Below are 18,647 nucleotides of genomic sequence, written 5' to 3' on the forward strand. Positions count from 1 at the left end.
CTATGGACATACTTAATGTCTAAGACCTAGAAAGAAAATTCCACCTTTATAATTCCAGCTTCCCCTTCAATTTGGAAGGGCTTTGCAACATTGCCATATAACCTCTGCCTTTCACCCCAAGAGAAACAATTCTTAATATGAGTGTTCATGTATTTGTTGCATAACTGCCCAGGTAAAATAATTAACACCTAGAGTAACACCAGAAGTCCCCCACAATCATACCCCATTTTTCGAGCAGTTCTTTATATAGTGGCTAGGTCTTCCGCAACAAAAGCAAGTATATGATGGTGGAGGTGGACCCAAGGGTTTCTTCATGTAACTAAAAGGTTTGAGGGGGAAAAAAGGTAGGCACGTGTCTCTCTTGTTAAAACACACATCTCTGCCATTTTCCCATAATCTTCAAAGAACAGATTGGACATGATCAACACTTACTTGACCGGATCGTATTCATGGCAGGACTGTACCATCAAAGCTTTTAGTTCATCTTCTCGGAAGCACTGGCTTCAGCCAGATTGGCAGTCTGTTTCACAGGTAATTATTTGACACGCACATTGGAAACACATTTAAGCCCACACAGCCAAAGACAACACCACTCACCCCATCCTGTAAAGAGCAGCACAGCGCTAGCTGAGGTTGCATGAAAACAGCAGCTTACATAAAATATAGCTGTACTGAAGATGTTCTGGGGAGTCCTTACGCCATTACAGGCTTTATACGTGCCTGTTAACCTACTTGAAAAGAGCATCCTAGGGCACTCAAAACCTTAGGCTCTCTTTGAGCCTTCCACGAAGACTTGTGTAACTAATCCAATTTTCTCCCAAGTGGACTGAGGCCATGTGCAGCAAAAATTACACTATCCAGTATTTTTAAGCTGATTTTTAAGCTCCAGCCTAGTTGAAGGAGGAGACATCCACTGTACGCTTAATCGAGAAAGATGTATGCAAGGTTCATTATTTAATTCAATTTTGCAGCATTCAAAGACACACAACTTAAGATTTGGGGAAGTTGCTTTTGCTTGCTGAAATTCAGCTTCCGATACAGAAGCACGGTTTAACCTTCAGGTGCACAACCTCTCTTAAATCCTCCACAGAGCTGACGGGGATAGGCACGTCTTGCGTCCCTGAATACCTGGGACTAGGAAAAGGCCTTCTCAGAACGTGTCTTCCCGGCCTTAAAAAGGATGAGACATCCAGCAACCACCCTTACCATGTGTATTCTAAGAGAAAAAGAAATACTGGCAACACTGTTTATCATGGGGAGGAGGAATACAGCTGGAAAACCGTGAAGAAAACCATGGAACAGCAACACAGGATTCTGGATGCAATGTGTGTTATTTCATGAAAAACAACTTGAAATAAAAAATGATGGTTGGTGGGAGTTGTGCATAGTAACATGTAGCTGGAGTAGGGTCAGAATACTTAAACCAGGGAATTAGAAAGATATTTTGAACATTGGCAGATATACTACAGATAGTAATTCAGGAGCAGAGCGCAAAAAAAAAACCTCCTAAGGGAAGATTCATAATGGCCTCTTTCATACACACAGCATTTCTTTCTGTGGAGGCGAGAGCAGGCTGAAAACCACAGAAGACAGCCAGGAAGAGCAGAAAATTCAGGGCAGTAAATACACAAACTGCAAAGCATGTTCTAGCTTGACCTCGCACAGGGTCACATGTACCCTCATTTCCCAAGAGCCGGTGTGACGGGTACACTCAACCCCATAACCAAACTAGCCGTAGTTTGGTACAGGCTCCAAAGGAGGTAAAGGAGCCATAGCCAGGCCAAGAACTCCTCTAGTTTCAATCTCTTCTCTGAAAAACCCACAAAGGAGCCGAGTGACCCAGTGAGCACCGCTGCCTATCACCTTGGAACACTCATCAGGCGATTAACACAGGAATAGCGGGTGGTTTTTCCAAGACTCATTTATCAAGGAGCAAAAAAAGTTGTGGGCACAGGGAGTCTCATGCATACCCTTCCCATTGCATGTGATTTGACTAGGAGCCAGCCACTTTATCCCATAAATATGACAGCCTAAGGGAGCCTTCTTTCAGCTCTCCCTCCTAGGCAGCGTGGCTGCATGGCAGTGATCTCCCCTCGAGCTGGGACGCCTCTCAAGGTTGCTCCTCGAGGCATAGAGGCCTGTTCTCAATAGCAGATCTTTGCTAAGTGACTGACAGCATGCTGAATTCATACTAAGGAAACAGTACTAATCCACGTAGCTACTTAATATTAACTATTATAAACTTTGTACAGATAATTCCATTAGACAAACTGTTGTCCAAGTCTGAGACTGAGATTGGACCGAGCCGCACCTAGGCTCCATAAGGAGTTTAGAAAGCAAGGGGGTCCCCTCTGAACCTCACGACTCAACGGGAGGGTCTTCCTTACCCTTTTGCATCTCCGGTCTCTGTGTGAATCCTTCCACCTCGATTCTAACTCAGTTCTCCTTCGTACGTTTCTTCCGTGCCGTAATTAATAAGGCAAACCTTGCCGTCCAACTTACTGAACCTCGGGAAACCACTGTCAAACTTTGTTAAATTCCTCATATTTATTGAACTCTGTCAAATTATTATTTCACCTCAATAAAACACACTGATGCTTCTCTCCTCCTGAGCGAGGTGCTTTCCGCCCCTTGGCAAGAGATTGGCGCAGCCGGCAGGATCCTGAATCTGGACTCATGACAGCCCACAGCACAGCCTGCATGGGGTGAAAGGCATGCATCAGACCTCAGGGCCATCACACCCACAGGGAGGCCTGGGGACAGCGAGGGCACCTGCTGTGTCCCCACCAGAGCACGCCTGCGGAGAGACGGCCTTCGGGAAGGGCCCTTCGGTCCGGAGCTGTTCCCTTGGCAGCACGCGGCCTTCGGGAAGGGCCCTTTGCTCCTGAGCTGTTCCCTCAGCAGCGCTTGCGAGGTGTGCGTGCAGCTCTGCCGTCCCTCAGTGCTGCTGTGGGGTCTGCGCCTGCTCGGGGAGGGAGGGAGGGAGAGGAGCTGCCCCGCGTTTGCTCTGGGTCGGCAAATCTTTCCCAAAAGGCGGGTCTGTCTGTGCTGCCAGCCACAGCCCTGGGCAGGAGGAGCTGCGTGACAGGAGCCCAAACCCCTCACAAATCCCCCCGCCCCCTCACAGACCCCAAACCCATCAAATCTCCTCACGGATCCCCCCAGACTCCTCAGAGACCCCAACATCTTCTCACAAATACACTCACAGACACCCCAAACCCCTCACAGGCCCCCCCCAAACCCCTCAAATACCCTCACGGATCCCCCCAAACACCTCACAGACCCCAACATCCCCTCACAAATCCACTCACAGACCGCCCAAACTGCTCACAAATCCCCCCCATCCCCTCACAGACACCCCCAAACCCCTCAAATCCCCTCACGGATCCCCACAAAACCCTCAGGGACCCCAACATCTCCTCACAAATCCACTCAACACCTCACAAATCCCCTCACAGAACCCCCCCATCCCCTCACAGACCCTGCCAAACCCCTCAGAGACCCCAACATCTCCTCACAAATCCACTCACAGACCCCCACAAACCCTTCGAATCCTCTCGCAGACCCCCCCAAACCCCTCAGAGATCCCAACATCCCCTCACAAATCCACTCGCAGACTGCGCAACCCCCCCAAACCCCTCAAATCCCCTCACAGACCCCGCCAAACCCCTCAGAGACCCCAACATCTCCTCACAAATACACTCACAGACCCCCCATTGCCTCACACCCCCCCCCAAACCCTTCAAATCCCCTCACAGACACCCCCATACCCTTCAGAGGCCCCAACATCCACTCACAAATCGCCTCCACACCTCACAAATCCCCTCACAACCCCTCCATCCCCTCACAGACCCCCCCCAACCCCTCAGAGACGCCAACATCCCCTCACAAATCCACTCGTGGACCGCCCAAGCCCCTCGCAAATCCCCCCCAAAACCCCTCGCAGACCCCAACATCCCCTCACAAATCCCCTCAACACCTCACAAATCCCCTCACAGACTCCCCCAAACCCCTCAGAGACCCCGCCAAACCCCTCAGAGACCCCCCCAAACCCTTCAAATCCCCTCGCAGACCCCGCTAAACACCTCACAGACCCCAACATCCCCTCAACAAATCCAGGCGCGGACCGCCCAAACCCCTCACAAATCCCCCCCCAAACCCCTCACAGACCCCCCCGGCCCCCACCCACCTGCACTGACCGGGCTGCAAGTGCACATTGCCAGCTCATGTCCAGCTTTTCATCCACCAGCGCACCCCCAGCTTACTCGCTGGCAGGGCAGCATGGGCACAGAGTAGGCCTTGGGGCCGTGCAAGCAGCCTTCAGCAATAGCTAAAACATGGGTGTGCTACCAACACTGGTTTGGTCACACATCCAACACTCGGCACCATATGTGCTGCTAGGAAGAAAATTAACTCCATCCCAGCCAAAAGCAGTTATGGCTCAATAGCAGCTTGGTGCTGCTCTGTGTTTTATTTCTGGCTTTGCCTTATGTGGTGTATTTGGCGCGCACGCAATGGAGGGGCTGGGGCTGGTATTGCCCTACACAGTACCCCTGTCCTGTGCGCTCCAGGACAAAGCTGGCACAGGGAGCAGAGGTGGGGATGGTGACCTGTTAACGAGCCCCTTTGGTGCCTCTGTGGCTCAGAATTTAGCAGGACAGTCCCACCAGGGAAGCTGGGCTCCCCCAGCCTGTTGGTGGGTCCCATGCCCAGCTCCCTGCCTGCTGACACCGTGGGCATCCAGGTCCCTGTGTGCCCCGATGCGAAGTTCGGCCCAGGATTGGTGAATCCCTGGGTCTGCTGCCATTACGACCTGGACAACTGTGCTACTGATCTGTATTTATTGCTGTGCCATTACTCGGACACGAATGGTCGATCCCTGAAGCTGTCCGTCAGGAGTCTGTCATTGTAGCCCAAACCCATACCCTGGTGGGGCTGGCTCAGGCCCTTGCAGGAGGGCCGGCGCGATGGGCTTGGGGCGCGGGCGGGTGGCTTCAATTCCTCTGGGGGCTCGAGGTCGCTGGGCTGGTCCCGCAACAGCCGGCTGGCTGAGTTGGACAGCCATGAGGGCCGGGGTGGAGGCGGGCGGGCCGGGCGGCTGTCCGGGCTGGCGGAGGCCCGTTCCCTGCTGCTCTGTGGCAGGGGGGCCGGTTTTCCAGGCACAGGTGATGGCTCTTGCTGTCGGGTCCAGCTCTCCGGGGTGCTGCAGCGGCTGCTCCGGCTGTCCAGGCCCGAGGAGCAGCTGCTGGTGTCGGACCGGGCTCGCGAAGCTGCGGAGAGGCGCCTGCGGAGAGAGGAGGCTGCTGAGGCCCCACCGCGGCTGTGGGGCCGGGCGGGTGTGAGGGTGCGGGGCAGCACTGGGCGCCTCACGGGGTGCGGATGCCTGGCTGCGCGTGGGAGCTGTGGGCGTGGAGAGCTCCGTGCAGAAAACGGGGCACCCCGCACCCCTCGTCTGGGGCTCTGCTCGCCTGCCCACGGCTCGTCTCCTCTCGGCCCTGACCATCCTGACCTGCCTGCTCTGCACGTGCCTGGAAGGAGACCTGCCCGCGACAGACCGAGGGGACCAAAGCTGGGCACAGCGCTGCAGGGCCAGGAGAGCCTCCTGTTCTCCTTTCTCAGCGTGCCTGGCAGAGACCAGCACTCGGCTCCCCTGCCTGTCCCTGACCAGACAAGGGCACAGCCTCGGCTCTCTGTTCAGCGAGATGCTCTCCATCCTCTCTTCAGAATACGTATCCAAAGAGATACGTACCCCTGCACAGAAAAAAACCCTGCCTGTGCTGAGAACACGCATGCTGGCAGGGCTCAGGTGCAGATGGGACAGGCTGACTCTTTCTCCAAAGCAAGGCCGAGAGCTGGGAAGGCTCCTCACCACGGTCTCAGTTGCTGGGACACCCTGGTCGAGGTGAACCTCTGGGATTTACGGCATCACCCAACAGGGTGATTTCTGCTGGCAGGTTCACTGGCAGAAAGATGTCACTATTGCGCTTCTCACTTTCTATGGCAATGTCATCCCTCGTTTTTCTTCCTGACCTTGCTCATCCTACGTCTGTCGCTGGGTCTGCTCTTGTCGAGGCAGGGTCACTTTTAACTAACACTTGCCACAGGAGGAAGGCGTTTCACAAAAGAGTGCCCATGAATTGAGAGGCCAGTTAAAACATCTTACAGCAGAAATCTCAGTAGAGTTTGGCCAGTAACTGTCTCGGCACTCCACAATACCCTACCTCTAAATGTTTCATGGCTAATAGCAGCCATCTAATACAGAAGTTTGGCAAAAAAAACTCCCAACAACTCACCGTCGTCTCTTCCTCCACAGACAGATCACACAACACAGTATCATCCCAAACAGCACGGAGCCCAGGACTGCCACGGCGCCTTCTATGCAGTAGTACCGGAAATCTTGAGGATCCACAGCATTTGTGTTTCTCTTGTCATCCACACCTGCAGGAACAATTCTGTGCATTAGTGTGTCCTGCACGCTACTGGTAATCTCACAGGAGGTCTGACATTGCCAGGAAATGTTCTTTCTCACTTTGTTAGCATCTCTGCACCAGCAAACATGCTGGGGCTGCAATGTTTCCTTGGTTTCAGTAGAAGCAAAGGAAACTCCCAAAGCCATTGCAAATCAATGCACTCTGGAGCCTCTCTTTCTCCTCAGAGCTTTGCTCACACTGTGGTACGGCTGTAATCCAGTTTTCCCAGTGTCACAGGTTTGCTCCCCCTTCTTGGCCACCCTTCACGTTTGCACACAATTTCTTTTGCGCTCACCCACTTTCACTCCCCAAGGCTTGCTAGTGCTGCTGCCTGGAGGCTCTCTCTGACCCTTTGGGACAAGTTGTCCCACTGAACAGAACTCATGAGGCCAGATGGAGAGCATGTGGGGGAGCGCAGCTGTTTGACCAATCGTTCCTTTGAGCGACACAGACAAAACCCATCCCTGCATCAGGGAGTGCCACCCCCAGCTCTCTCCCCAGCCCATCACCCACACCCTGAGGGGATGGAGTCAGGCCCTCTCAGGAGACACCTGAACCTCGCTCTCTCCCTCTTCGCCTTTCCTCCAGCGTGGGCACTGCTTGCATGCCCCCAGGTTTCAGGACTTGTCTTCCCCTTATGGCCCCCTGCAAGACTGCTAATTACCTGCACTCTTCGGAGAAAATTCGTATCTCCTGGCGTGGTGGGCTTCTCCAGGGCTGGACAGCACTGCCACTGCCAAGAATCAGAGAAAGGTAAAGCCTCAGCATGGCTCAGGCACAGAAGATGCAGGAGGGTGGCACAGGTTCCCTCTAAGCCCATGCCCCATCCGCCAGTGAATCCCTTTGGACCTCAGTTCACAGGAGGGATCCCCCTCTGTTGTGCTTAGGGGGACTCAGGGCAAGCTCTGGGATGCAGGTATTGCAGGAGGCACATTCCATTAAGAGTCGTATTTCCCATCGTCTGCTGTGGGTGGTTCAGATGGCCTCACCCCCAAAACGGTAAAGTTCTCAAATTCCTGTGAACAGGGTGTGGTGGGAGGTGAGCATCTCACTGCATCCACACAGAGGGTTACGAGTGAGTGTCTCTCTGGCACACTGATGGCAGTAACCTCCACACCCCAGAGATGACAGTCATCCTCAGAGAGCCGTTGCTGGCTTCTTTTAGAACACTCGCTCTGTACTAATAGTTTGGCTGCTGACAAGATGTGCAGTAGCGGGCACCAGGGGAAGAGGCTGCAGACACACAATGATTTTGATTCATGACACTGGATGACTGAAGGACAGCAATTACCTGGCACGCCTGTTGATTGAATTGCCCCTGTTTTTTCGTCAGAGACTGGCACTGCGTGACTATCTCCTTCCTGAAACGCCTCCTTCTCCACAGTCTCACGGTCCATCTCTTTAGAAAGAAAGTGGCTCACTTTAATTAGAAGTAACCGTTCCTCATCAGGAACGTGGTATCTTCAGGAGGCAATACTTCTCAAAATACATTAATAACGCTTAGAAACAAAGCCTGGGCATTTGGGGGTGCACCTAGTCACTAGTCCAAACGATGTGTCATTCATGGAGAAAAATTTAAGTGCTAGACACTTTCCAGTTTACCAGGAGACAGCAAATCCTGACCTGCTAAGAGACTAGGAGATTGCATGTGATCTTGTTCACATTCCACTTGGTGCATTTTTGGCAAACTGCAAGATGATGGTAAATTACTTCCCTCAGAGGAGACAGGAAGATGCTGTGGCCAGTTCAGGTGGGGAAAGAGTCCTTCTGAGAAGCACTTCCCATCATACCAACTCCACCACATGGTAAGGGTAACAGACACGCATAGTGGACTGAACCGCAAGCTCTTGCAAGCATATTCTGGGCACTTTCACAAGTGGCAGTGAAGAGCCCACAGTCCCCCAAAACAAGAGGAAAACCACAACCAAGTTATCGAAAACACAACTAGAAACAGACAGGCAGACCACCCGACACCGAATTCACAGCCCTTCATTTTAGCTGCCTTCAAGTTAGGTGTTGGGCCTTCAGCTGGGTGTCCAGCTTTCGCCTGTCCCTGACCCCGAGGTGTCACCGAGAGTCCTCAGACATCAAGGAGAACAATGGGGTTAGACCAGGCTGCGAAGCCGGGGTGCTCCCATCCTGCCCAGGGGATGCCTGCAGCCCAGGCAAAGTCTGCTGGTCTCAGTGACCCCAAGCTCCCGGCGCATCCTGTCCACTGGCCAAGGGCACTCTCCCTGCCAGTGACTGGCAGGGTGCTGGCCCTCTCATGGCTTATCAGGAATCGGCTCCTCAGCCAAGTCCCTCACACACTCAAGGTGTGAGCACTGTCAGTTCCTGCCAGCTGGATACCAACGTCTGCCCAGAACAGCTCTGGCCAGTAACGCTGTAACTGGGGCAGCAGCCGTCCCTGGGGCTCAGTTGAACCACAACTGGCAGCAGAGACTCTGCACCATCTCTACAGCTCACCAGCACCTGCAAGGTGTGAAATTTGAGTGTCAGTGCAGTGAGGCTCTGATCGATCCCTTCCTGCTGCACAGGATTCATGTCCATACATGCATCTGAAACCTCAGCTTCCCAAGACTTCTGGTTATACCCACCACGTGCTGCTTTGTCCAGTTCCTTCAGGATTTCCTTTAGGACTTCTGGTGACCGCTGGGAAGATCTTCCTATTTCAGCTTTAGCTTTATACTTTGCTCTTTGAGGACCTTAACAGAAAGTATAAAGTTAAATTTCTCAAGAATAACATACTGAAAACGAGCGCTTAGTCTGTGAAGTCAGTCAGGACTGACTACTCACCCCTAGGATGCCAGGTGAGCTCCAGCGCAGGACCCAGCCGAGAAGCTGGAAGAGCCCTCCCTGTACCCACATCTGCAACCAAACACCCACGAGAAGCTCCCATCATACATTGTGATATACACTGTCATACTGAATAGCAGAACATGTAAGGGGATCACAGAACAACATGGCACACACGATGCAGGCCTATATTCCCACACCTGCAAGAGACATCTTGCTCACATTTGGGCTTTGAGCTGGCAGCTCTCAAAGGAAGTAAAAAGCCATGACGTACCCGTGCGATCTCCCCGCGCGTCAGCCCTGGAACCCGGCTGGGAAGCTGGATAGCCATTGCGTCCAGCCACGTCTGTAAACAAACAGAACAGAGAAGCTCCTGTGAAATATTTCAATAGACTTCTTCAGATGTGAACGGCAATGAATGCAGTTCACACACAGGGTTGCTCCATGGCACTCGTCTCTCCCTGCCACTCAGGAGCACTGTGCAGACCGTTACTGGGTGCCTGGAACATGCCAGTTTAAAACAAACCATGTACAGAGCTGCCGGCAGAAAGGACTCCCTGGAGCCCACACCAGCTCTAAACTCAACCCCAACAAGCCCAATGGCTTTGCAGCAGGCACTGGAAGCAGCGCAGGGTCAGAAAGGCTGGGAAAGAATGTTTTGCAAGGCAGAGCGCCCCAGGCCACATCACTGAGCCTGACCCATTCCCTCTCTGCTCTTCTGCATGTCTAAGCATCAGCCAAGAAAATACTAACTTAAATTTCATATGAACAAATATTAAAACCTAAATGCCCGCTCATTCAACTGACATACCTGTGGGGTTGCCCTGAGGCTCCCGGACAAGATCCGGCTGAGCAGTCGGGTGGCCATCGGCTACAGGCACAGCTGTAATCAAGCACGTTTCCATTAGAGGCTGTGATCTACCTCTTTCTCAGTGACCTGCAGTCACTGGAGGGGGGTCAGGTAATGACGTGGGACCCAGACATGGGTGGAGGTTTCCAAAGCTGCAGAGGGCCTGGGGGACCTGGGTTCACCCAAGGAGAGCACTGCCGGGCTAGAGCAGGAATGCTCCTGTTTTTCTGAGCAGACATCTCCCAAGGACGGACATCCCTGAGGCTGAAAGTCAGGATTCAGCCAGGGAGCGGCAGAGCCAGGGCCCGGGGCACAGCTGTGACCAGCGCGGGGAAGAAGTGCCCCTGCAGGCTATTACCTGGCCCCTGCGGTGCTGCTCTGGCCCTGACATGCAGGCCAGGGGAAGGCTGCTCTGGGGCAGGGCAGCACAGGGCCGGCTCTGGGGATGGTTCCTCACCCCGCGGTGCTGCTCTCGGCCCCACCGTTCACCTGGAAAATGCCTCTGCAGCGGCTGCAGCCCCCTGCACCTCCCCACGGGACATCTACCTCCCGCTGCCCATGAAGCTGGCCGCGGCTCATCCGGCCCAGCCCGGCCCCGCTGCTCTCACAGCCCTGCCACACCACGACCCCAGCCCCGCCGTCACCCCGAGGTGTGGTGGGTGCTGCGCCACGCTGCCAGCGCTGGGTGCTGGCCCTCGCCTGCCCACCTACCTAATCCCCGCGCTTGCCACGGAGCAGCCCCGACATCCCAGGCTTGCAGGGACACCACAAAGAGGATAAGGAGGCAGGCGGGGGTCATGGCCCCCCACGCCTGCACCATGCCGCCGCTGCTGCTGCTGCTGCTGCTGCCGCTGCTGCTGCTGGCACTGCTGGAGCGGTGCCTGTGGCACAGCACTGCACATCACGGCGTGGCACAGCGGGGCTCTGTGACCTCACAGTCCTGCCTTCCCACCGCGGCCACGGCCCTGGGGCACTGCCCCTCCCCCACGTGTGTTGAGTTTTTGGGTTTAGATGAAATTAAGACCCCTTCAGCATCCTAGCTGTCTGCACATCAGCACACTCCCTGCCATCCTTAGGCGCTTTTGGCTACAGCTGTTTCTGTGCTTGCTGTTTGGCCACTGCTCTTCTGTGGATTTCTCTCTGCCTCGGACTCTGAGGACAATTATGTGGGATCCTCTGGGCTGAGGGGAGGGGAAAAAAAGAAACCCATATTATTTCCTATATGTAAATGCTACTGAGGCTACGGGCTGGCCAGACTTGTATGGAGAGCTTTAAACTAGATTTAGTGGGGAGGAGGAGGAGGAGAAAAGGAAGAACAGGAAGAACAGGAGGAGGACTAAAAGATCTTTCCTTTCCCACAGTGTTGCATATCTGGGGACTGATACAGCATCACTTGCCACCTAGTCAGTGAGAAGAAGTCCAATTCCTCTAAGCAGCTGCAGGTTGGTACCCACCAGCATTGGGTACATGATGCAGATAATAATTCAGCAGGCTGCTGAATGATTGTGAATTCATTTTCACAATCTTTTGGTAAATAACAAGCAAATTAAGCTTAGCGAGTCAGGAGGTAAACTCAAGCATTAATTTCATGTACGAGCAAGAAATTGGTAACTATGGGGAAATGATGTTCAAGGATACAGATAAGACGGTGGAAAACACAGCTTCAAGAAGTCATTCATCTTACTGTCTTCGCTAACAACCCTAGAGTCCAGCATTATGGGGCCCATCTCTGCAACAGGGGCTATTTCCAATTTGAGCTACTCTTCAACACCAAATGGGAGGCTATAAATTGCCTCCCACAGGTGGAACTGCACCATCAGGAATCCTGCTGTATGACTGCCAGATAAAGTGACTTCAAAAGCTGGAGGTGGGAATCCAATTCCAGGTAAAAAAAAAAAAATAATAAAAAAAATCTTATCACTACTGCAATTCTTGATGTCCTCTGTTCATACCTGGAACATTTTATGTACCTACATCTCTTAACCACACTAGAGAACACGCTGAGGCAGGAAGGGTTGCAGATGTAGCTCATCGAGTCTAAACCACAGCTGCCTTTAAGGATGTATGGCCTCACTTTAGCTTTCATTGTGCAAAACAATCCCTAGTGTCACACTGATGCAGCCTGCTTTATTTCTGAGTGCAACAAGCCCTCAAATCCCAGATTTGTGGTTTCATGAGCACAATTCTGCTGGATCAGTCCGTTCAAGAGAAAACAGGCTGCCTAGCAAGTATCTCAAAAGTTCCCAGGAAAGGATTAGTCTGAGAACTTGAGAAGCCATCTGACCTGGAAGGAGAAGTCCCTGAATCGGATGGGACAAAGACAGGCAACAGGACATTCTCTAGTCTCACGAGGCCGAGCTGTGTGCTGAAGAAAGGGCACTGTGACATGAGCTTCTGGTGGAGTCCTTGGTACCACAGGAGTGGCCCCCCCAGATCTCAGTTCAGGGATTTACTCGGTTTCAACCCCACCACGCCTCATATCAGCAATGGGAAGACAGTGGATCTCAAGTAAAGGCAATGGGCTCTCACCCCGATCCAGATCCACAGTGGTCCGTCTTCTACATAGCCTGTGCAAGCCTATCCCTGGGAGCTTGGACTTCTCTGGCCCAAGGCTCAGCCTGTAGCTCTTTCTCAAGAAAGCAGTCCCAGCACCTCTCGTCATCATTCTTCACAGGCGTCAGTTCCACAGTGGACATCGGGCAGACTGACGCCTAGAACAAAGCTTGCTGGGGAGGATGCTGCCTTCAGACTTCTCCCTTTCTTGGAGGCTGAGGTACCTCGACTGAACAACAGGGATAAGCCAAAAAGTAGTCAGTGTCCTTGCGCTAACAAAATCACACAAGAGCCCAAAGGCAGATGCCTTCCCTGCTCTCAGTCCCACCTGTTCAACAGCTCAAAATCTTCCCAAAGCAGACAAATCAGCCTACCAGATAAGGCATGAAGCCACACACCAGCCAACAACATTGACCCCATGCCAGACAAAGGCACAGGCAGAACCAAGCAAGAAACTCACAGGCAACCTTTGCACCGAGTTTGAGCTAGAAGCACGAAGCTAGCACAGGACTACAGCAACCACCACTGCCAAACACGGCCCAAACTGTCAATGACATTGCAGTTTTACATGTGTCCTGGTGAGACGCTTCTGCCTTTCACTCCTACACTGCATTCTTTAGTACAGGAGTAGGCGCCTGGTTAATCTTCTACTTAACAGGTTACTAGATTATTCAGCTATCCAAAACAGAGGGAGTGAGAGAGTGTCCTGGGTTCAGCTGCGATAGACTTAATTCTCACAGGACAGAGAGAAAGAGAGAAATGCAGATGAACTAAACTACAAAATAGTATCATTGACTACAAAGCAAAAGACCCAGAGACCAGCTGTTGCTTTTACAGGGACAAAAGCAGATGCAGGAAGAAGTACATGGAATTGTTTGCAGGTGAAAACCTAGCACGGGACTAAAGATTCATGATCTTACCCAGTGTTGCTAGAAGGCAAAGGATGCTATCAGAGCTACTCTGACGTGTGCCGAGACATTTAATAAATTCAAGCTGCTGTTTCCATCCAGCTTAAAAACGTTAACTTACATCTCTCTCCTGTTTCTGAACATCCAGATAGCGAACTATCACCACAAGCCTCGTTCACTAGACATTTTCTGACAAACTGCTTTGTGACAAAAAGCAACAAGACGATTCAACAGGAGCACAGGCTGTGCGAATTCAGTGCTTGCCAGCAACCTCCTACAGAGCAGAAACTAAGGTGATCCCAAGGAAAGTTAGAGACCTTGCGAAGTGATGCAAGTGCCACAGCAACTCCACTGGCAGAAAACCTCTTGAGCTTCAGCTGGACTTGGGAAGGGAGTTCCTAAAGCCTCCTTCAGACAAACCACCAGAACAGTAAAAAAAAACAGCCAGAAGAAACATACACAAACCAAAGGCCCCTATCCAAACCCTGAAAATGCAAACAAGTTAAAAAAGGAATCTCAAAAAAAAAAAAAAAAAAAAAAAAAGACCACCCAGGACACAAGACAAGGCAAAAATAACATAACTCCAAGAACCCAGGGCCAACAAACCCACAGCCAGTCCGTAACAGTAACATGCTTTAATCCTAATGCGCTTAAACTCTGACATCCTGTAATCCTGCCATCCCATAGCCCTAGCACACTGCAATGCTAGCATACCATAACCTGAACTCATTGTAGCCCTAAGATATCACAAACGGAATACAAACTCCCTGGACATCTCTGCCAGAGCCTGCAGGTGGCCCCAGATCTCAGACATCACAACTTTGAAGTGGGAGTGGGACAGAGCTACCAGGACATCACCAGCATCCACCTTCACATCATCCATCACACTCCAAAAAAGTGCCTGGCTTAAATGCTCCATGGGAGAAAGGCACTCGGAGACGCTGAACCGGCCAACCATGGCCACGGGGCTTCAGCTCATCATTTCTGTGTCAGAGCCAGCAGGCAGATGACCCCGTCCTCCCTGCGAGACCCCTCAGGGCAGCCGTACCCGGCTCCAGGGGGCTAGATACGGCCTTGGCTCTAGGGGGAGATGCTGCCTGGGACCACGATCTCTCACGGGGGCACTGGGAAACCCTCCTCAGGCCTGGATGCCTGACAAACATCTCTGCACTGCTCCGTATCTCACAAAACCAGGGGCAGAGGAAGGCTGCTTTGCTGGCCTCTGAGAGAACCAGCTCACCTGGGCTCCTCTGTGGCCACCGGGCGCCTTTGCTGTCAGGCAGCTCTCAGCGCTGCTCTGCAATCGGCTCTCACCTCCCTGAAGGACGCTCTCCAGCGCACGGTACATCTCCACTGGGTCTCCCTGGGGACAAAGATCAAAAGGGAGGGATGGGGTTTGCTTTGCCCCCATTCCCAGGCTGCCACAAGAGAAACCTGCCACCCCCTAAATCAGCTGTGGCATGTGGACACCATGCATGAGCTGCAGACGTGGACGGCAGTGGGGCTGTGGGGAGCAGGCAGGCTGTTCTGGGGTGCCCCCAGTGCTGGCAGAAAGCAGAGCTGGAGAGAACAGGGGGAAGCCCAGGGCAGCCAGCAGCTGGTGGTGGGGCCCAGCAGGAAGCAGTGCCACTGGCCCCGGCATGGTCCTGAGCCATCTCCCAATGGGTGAGTCTTTAACCCAGCCTAAAAAGAGGAAAAATTGACCAGAATTCAGCTGTACTCAAGTTTTTTGCAGGCAGCATGTTTTTTTGAGCGACCTGGTGCTGCCGTGCCTGGGGAACACTCCAGAAACAGGGCGGCTGCCTGTACTTGCAGGCAGGCGGTGGAGCGTGTGCAGCAGGAGCGAGTGGTGGTTGGTGCAGCTGTTGAATGGGTTCAGGCTTTAAATGTGTCCAGACTGGTATGCCTGGTTCCTTTTTCCTTGCAGTTTGTATTTAGAGCTTAAACAGTATTCTTTCTAAAAGCAAAAACATCAAGCAAAAAAAACCCAACCCAAAACCAGCTGGGTGAATTTCCCCCTTCCCCCCCCCCAGCTGTCCTGTTTTGCCCTTAGTCCTGGCCACTATGCAAGGCAATGCTCATCACCAATATTAGGGCACAGGACTGGGACCAGGACAGGGCTTTGGCAGGCAGCACGTTCCTCGAGGCTCCCGGTAATGCAGTTCCTGGGGAGTACTCAAGAAATGGGGGCAGTTGCCCAGAATTGCTATTTTTGGTCTCTCCCCATCACGCTCTGTCTGGCTCCCTGCCCCCACTTTTTATTTCCTCCCTTTCTCCACTATTTTCTTCTTTCTCTTTCTTTCTCTGTCTCACTCCCTGTCTGTATTTCCTCATTCCTCTCTCTCCTGCAGCCTGTCTCCTCGTTCCTGCCTGTATCCCCTGCTCAGCTGGCTGGGCCTTCTCTCTTCTCTCTGGGCCTCCATCCTGCTCCCCACCCCCTTCTGCTCCCCCGCCATCTTCATCCTGGAGACCACGGCTGTTCTGTCCTTCTCCCCCTCCTTGTCCTGATCCGCATCCCTCTGTTTCTCAGGCTCTCTGGGCTGTTTCCTGTCCTTCCCTTGCTCTCTGTCCCTGCCTCTCCCTTTCTTTCTCTCTTCCGTGCCTTTCTCCTCTCACCCTTCCCCTCCGTCCCTCTCTCCTGCTCCCTGTCCCACCTCTGTCCACCGCTCTGTCCCCCCTTCTCCTCCTCTTTCTCTTTCTCTCTTTCTTCTGACATAGAGAATGAACTGCTAATTGCTTAATGATTGTCTCTCTGTAACTTTACATACCAAAGACTGGTGTTCATCAAGGATTAAGCCTGTCAGAGACTGCTACTTGGGAGTGATGAGCAAGAAGGAACCATGAACAATCACAAAACTTAATTAAATGTTTGATGTATTTACGATCTTGTTAAGAAGGCACAAGTAGAGACCTTGCTTGAATAGATAGGGCCAGAAAAGAGAAGAACTCCTGCCTTTGTTCTCGTCCTTGTAGATAATTTAGCTTAAACTAACCATATGGTTTTACACCACTAATGAGAACTTAGATAATAAGAGCACTAACGAGCACTGATGTATCAACATATGTAAAAGACCATACTGCGCAGAATCACCTGAGGCGGGTCAAATAGCGGACAAGACTATGGAAGACCACCAGAGACCTTCAATGCGCCTGCGTAAAAGACATCTGCATATGCTAATAGCTTCCCAGAAAACTAATGAATATGTACAACATTTCTCGGAAATCTAATGAATACCTATGTAGAACATGTACTTAACCTGCACAATTAGGCCCGACGGCACGCACGACTTTGGTGGGACTACCCCCCGTGCTGCCCAGCGCTGAATAAACATACCTACTTTACAATCTCACTGATTGTGGAGTCTGTTTTCCGCACGTCAGTTCTTCTTCTTCTTCTCCTCCTCCTCCTCCTCTTTGTCTTTGTCCTTGTCCTCGTCCTCGTCCTCGTCCTCGCCCTCATCCTCCCCGGGGCAGGCAGCCATGGGGCCTGTGGGGGGCGGGGCCCGGCCGGGGACGGTGTCCCTGCAGGGTCAGGCAGCAGGAAGGAGCGCCCCGGGGCATGCTGGGAGCTGTAGTCCTGGGGCACGGGGCTGCCGGGGGCCCTGGTGGTTCCCGGGGCATGCTGAATCCAGCGATTCAGTTTACAAGAAGCACAGCACCGTGTGAGCCCGCTGTGTATTTATAAAAACGGCTACAAATACTAAAGCTCTGCAGGGACCGCTGACCCACACAGAGGCTGTGTTTTCTGAAGAGGGAGTCTGTGTGAAACCCACAAACCCAGGACTGCGACCCCCCTCACCCTGCCCCTTCTCTCCTTCCCTCAGCCGGGCCCGGCTCCCACACCCCCACGCCCGCCCAAGGGCCTCGCTCGCCTCACGGGCAGCCCCAGCCCTCACCTCAGCCGGGCCGCAGCTGGAGCAGAGACTGCAGAGACCAACATGGCCGCCCGGCAGCCCCGTGCCCCAGGACTACAGCTCCCAGCATGCCCCGGGAACCACCAGGGCCCCCGGCAGCCCCGTGCCCCAGGACTACAGCTCCCAGCATGCCCCGGGGCGCTCCTTCCTGCTGCCTGACCCTGCAGGGACACCGTCCCCGGCCCGGCCCCGGCCCCCGCAGGCCTCATGGCCGCCTGCCCCGGGGAGGACGAGGGCGAGGGCGAGGACGAGGATGAGGACGAGGACAAGGAGGAGGGGAAGGACAAAGGGGCAGGACGATGAAGCCCCGTGGGGCAGGAACCTGTGAGTCAGGTTCCCTTCTGCACTCAGCATGAAAGGCCTTGTGAGATATTGTCCTGACACAAAGAACCCCAAACATTCATGAAATGCAAATCAGACCCATACCTCCAATCCCACATGTAATGAGGTAAGAGAGATTTTACAATAGCCAATATATTTTCAGCCTGTATCTCAAGATAAGATGATAGCTTTTTCACAGACTTTGAGCAATACAAAAACCAGGACTAAAACACCCTACCAAACACCACAAGATCCAAGATAAAAATCACAATTTTTGCTGGGTAACATCAACACCACCTTTTTTCTTTCCTTCTTGAAAGACTTCCATTCTTCTACCGATTTTAGTATTTTCCCGTGAAACAAAAGTGTTCTAGATGCTTGTCTTATAAAAAGGCTTTAGTGAATAACTCTAGTTTTAAAGACTACAACCAAATGATCTTTTTCTTCTTTCCTGCTGAGATTCCTGACTTTTGTAAGCCTCTGGATTTCATCTCTACTGCAGGAGAACAATAAAAAACGTCTTGCTTATGAGTTTTTAAAATGTGAAATGCACGTACAAGATGAATAGAATTTTGAACACACACTATTACACTATGAGCGATTACCCACAAAAAGTAGGGAACACATACAAATGCTTAGGCGTTTAAGATGATTGCTACCCCTGTCTCACAAAGCCGTTTTTTTCCTGCTGCTTTATTCCACATTCCCTTGGTTGTAAGTTAGTTCGGTGCATCCTTCTTTTCACTGTAGCTGTTTTCTTCCTTCAGAAATGAAGGGAAAAAACCTATGTATGTTCTTTCTGTTTATCCATCGGTAACATACCTATAGCTCCTCT

At 52.4% G+C, this 18,647-nt stretch overlaps 1 protein-coding gene and 1 long non-coding RNA gene across 2 annotated transcripts in view; one reads left to right on the forward strand and one right to left on the reverse strand.

The window, feature by feature from the left end:
* The window catches only part of LOC142027639 (membrane-anchored junction protein-like), a 300,152-nt gene that overhangs the window by 110,607 nt on the left and 170,898 nt on the right, over positions 1-18,647 (forward strand).
* On the reverse strand, positions 7,674-9,343 carry LOC142027647 (uncharacterized). The gene is made up of 3 exons (XR_012649233.1): positions 9,267-9,343; positions 9,068-9,175; positions 7,674-7,869 (listed from the first exon to the last, which is right to left on the reverse strand). It is a non-coding gene; the product is annotated as an uncharacterized LOC142027647 (long non-coding RNA).

The sequence above is a fragment of the Buteo buteo genome, unplaced genomic scaffold, assembly GCF_964188355.1.
Source record: "Buteo buteo unplaced genomic scaffold, bButBut1.hap1.1 HAP1_SCAFFOLD_45, whole genome shotgun sequence".
In the NCBI taxonomy this organism is placed as follows: domain Eukaryota; kingdom Metazoa; phylum Chordata; class Aves; order Accipitriformes; family Accipitridae; genus Buteo; species Buteo buteo.